This window comes from Cannabis sativa, chromosome 5, assembly GCF_029168945.1.
Source record: "Cannabis sativa cultivar Pink pepper isolate KNU-18-1 chromosome 5, ASM2916894v1, whole genome shotgun sequence".
Classification (NCBI taxonomy): domain Eukaryota; kingdom Viridiplantae; phylum Streptophyta; class Magnoliopsida; order Rosales; family Cannabaceae; genus Cannabis; species Cannabis sativa.
The window spans coordinates 17,597,480-17,601,520 of NC_083605.1; positions in this window are offsets into that span (position 1 = coordinate 17,597,480).

The following is a 4,041-nucleotide window of genomic DNA, read 5'->3' on the forward strand; positions in this document are numbered from 1 at the left end:
CCTTGATGCTCGGTCAGACACCCCAATCCGCACGCACAGGGGTATGCAATGCATACCCCTGTGCCTCAAACTTGTTTTCGTGATAACTTTTGATTCAAAAATCGTTTTTCATTGAAACAAAAGCCTTTTTTTGGTAGAATTTTGTGTAGAATCTGAATTTCAATCAAAAATCTAATTGTCAAAATAAAATCAATTTTTATTAATTTTTAATTAATTAAAATTAGTTTAAGATATTAGTAGGCTTTGATTTTTGAAAATTTAATTTCTCACAAAAGAGCCTTATGGTTAATTTTGAAATTTTAGATTATTTTATTTATTTTAATTATAAGATCAGATATTATTTTTTATTAAATTTGAATGATCTTACTTTGATATTAAAATATTATCTTTTAAAATAATCTTGTTCAAATTTCAAAGTTTGCTAACCATATCATATTTTTTTTTTTCAAATTTGTTATTTTTTGAAATATATTTTATTAATTAAAATTATAAGATTAGGAATATGTTAGGCTTAAAATTTATCTTATTAGACATTTTTTTTATTAAAATTATATTTTGGCAAAAATAACATGAAGATTTAAGAAATTGGTTAGTTTAGTTTGATTAGATATTTTACGGTTTCAAACCATAAATTTTTCAAACTTATTATTATTATTTTTTAAAATATTCTAACCATATAAAATATCTTATTTTTTTCAATTAGTTTATTTATGTAATATTTAAATTTATTAAATTATAAGACGTAGAATATAATAATGAAATATCTAAATTTAAAATTCAAGATATTTTATTATATTATCTTATTAGAAATTTTAAATAAATTTAAATTTTGAATAAACTTGATATTTAAAAAATTGGTTAGATATTTTTGATTTTTTCTTAGAATTTAGGAAATTTAGGAGTTTGTTGAATTTTGAATTTTTTCAAATATACTCTAACAACCTAAATTTGAATTCTAGTTAAGATATTTATTTTGAAATTTAATTTTATTTTAAATTTCAAAATTGAGATATTTTAGCTTACTTTCCAGATATTCCAGATCAGTTATTTGTTTGTATTATTTATTTATATATTAATATACAATTTTTTTTTTACAAACCTATTATTTATTTGATCTAAATTGATATGATTAACTTGTTGACAGATCCAATAATCTGATTTTAATCATAGTCCAATTGTCAAAAGATCTTATAAATAATTTGTAAGAGGTAATTTTTGCTATTTCTTTCATTTGTGTAAACCTAGTAACATGATAGGGCCCATCCAAATCATTTGACCTGTGTGAGCCTATATGTTTTCTATTGGGCTTAGATGCATATAGGAAGCCCATTTAAGTTTTACTAAGTAAATGGACTAGGTTGCTAAAATAAATTTTGACATAAGTAAATTTATTTAGGCCCAATTAGATTTGGGCTTATTCAATGAATAACAATTATTTATTTAAATGTTAAATTCCTCTCTTTGGGGCCTTTTGTGAGAGTTGGGGGCCAATAGAAGTGTGTACGACATACTGAACCCAGCTCCCCCTCACATGAACTACCCCAATTGTGAAGGCCATTTGCCTTATTTAAATAATTGTATTAGGTTAATTATATTAGTCTAACCTAATTAAAATTGAATTAGCAACATAATTAACTTTTAAAATATATGATTTTTTTTCATTTAATATTTTAAAGTTAATTTTAGAAAAACGCTTAGTAAATGAAATATATTCTAGATAGTTATTTCTAGAACTAGTTATTTTTTCTAATATTTAATTAGGAAAATATCATAGATTGTAAAATTAATTGTTTAATAATTAATTTTGGTACAATCTAAGTTAAGTATATTTTTCCTAGTATTAAACTAGAATTAATAATTAAGTCTCCTCTACACTTAATTATTTATTTCTTGAATTTAATACATTTAATTTATTTCTTGATTTGAATTTAAAATTTAAATGCAGAAATTTCGAATTTTGATTTGAAAAATAGATTAAAGTTGAAATTATTTATTTTAATTTTGGACCAACTTAAATCAATGATTTTTTCATTTAATGATTAATTGAAATAAATGAACTAAAATATATTTAATTAGAAAATGAATTAATTAGTCAATGAAAGTCTAGATAGATATTATCTGTTTTGCTTGAAGTATTTTTCTAGTGATATTTAATTACAGAGAAAATTAATATTTAAGTTGATTCTTAATAATGATACTTAAATATTTAAAATTTTCTTTAATATTTAATTAAATAGGAAAATTATATTTTTGTTGTAAATTAATTTTATTAATTAATTTTTGGCCAACATAAAATTAGAATAATTGTTCCAAGATTTATTTTTATTTTATTTTAACAAGCAATTTCGAAAATTGTATTCTTAAATATTTTAATTTTTCAAAATGCAATATATATTTATAGAAAATTAAATTTGAGTTGTAAATTAATTTAAATTAATTTTGAAACAACTTAAATTGAATAATTTTCTAAATATTTATTGGAAATTATTACTAGGATGGAAATAATTCATTTTATTTTCATATCCATCTAAGTATAATTTATAAATATTAAATTAAAATTTATATTTAGAATTTTTCATTCTAAATTGGAAATTTTAATTAAATAAATATATATTTAAAATAAATTGATTAAAATAAATATTAGAAGAAAATAAATTTTTTTAAATAATGAGCTTTATTATTATTAGGATATTCGATCTCCATTGTTGGTCTTGCAATAGTTAAATTTTTTCAATATAACCTCGAGACGCTAGAGTTCGTCCCCCTTATGGATGGTTATTCGTTGAACGTATTGAACACCGTAAGATCTCATTTGATAAGTGTTTTGTAAGTTTTCGTCTCTATTAGACTCTCCCCTACGGTGACTACTTAGAGATAAACTTATAAAACATGAAACAATGGTGGAAGCTCATAAAATGAGAATAACCTTGACTCTCGCCGACCGGAACAACGTTGGATTCTTATTTTGATCGAATAAAAGGTTGCTAGAATGGTTTGCATTTTAGATGAGCTGACAACTCTATTCAATGAATGATACTTTGACTCTCGCCTACCGAGACACTGTATCAGTTTGTTGGAAACCTTAGAAATTATTTAAGATGTGCATGTTTTGTATTTTCACATGTCTTTGTTATTTGCTATATGTTTGATAATTTCTGAATTGTGTATGATTTTATATTGAACCATGTTATTTTCTGTTATTATTTGTAGTTTAATTTCGAATCTTCATTGTTGGTCTAACTAGCCTTGTTGTTTTAATGGGACAAATCCCTAATGGATTGTCATCCATTAAACAAACATAATAGTGTTAGATCTCGAATGATAAATATTATCAATGCAACATCTAGCTATTCATCAATTGATGACACGTTAGACTAGTATTTACAATATGAAACAAGAAGATTGTATAAATAAGATTACTTTGACTCTCGCTAATCGAAGCATCGTTGGATTCTTATTTAAATAATAAATTATCCTAATTCCTCTTAGCTTATTTATTTCGAATTAGCTCAATAACATATCATTGGATGAATGGTCTATAAATCATTTCATGTCATTATATTTTCTCTTAAGAAATTAAATGACACATATGATTATATTCCCGAAATTCTATCCCAAAATGATATAAATCCTCAATCTTAGAAATCTCCTACTTGTATGGCAAATCAGTCTTAGAGTTAGATTAGTAGTGGTGGTCCAAGAAAGAATTACTCATTATACAGTTACACTTTCACAAGTGTTTAATAACTATTTTCTATCAATGGATTCAAACTGTATGTTAGTAAGGAATATGAGTTTAGTATTCTGTGACCAGAATCCACTTACACTATTCTAAGAACTCTTTAATGTAACTAAACCTGAGTCATCAAAAGACACAACCACGTTTTCTAAATCTATGGCATAAGTATCTTGTTCATAGTTGTTTTGACAAGATCAAATTCAGCAAAGAGTCTTTATGCCTATATCCACTGAAAGTAAGTTCATCTCATTCGCAGATGGATGTACATTCAGGGGTGGATATGAGTTTTTCGTTGTATTCTT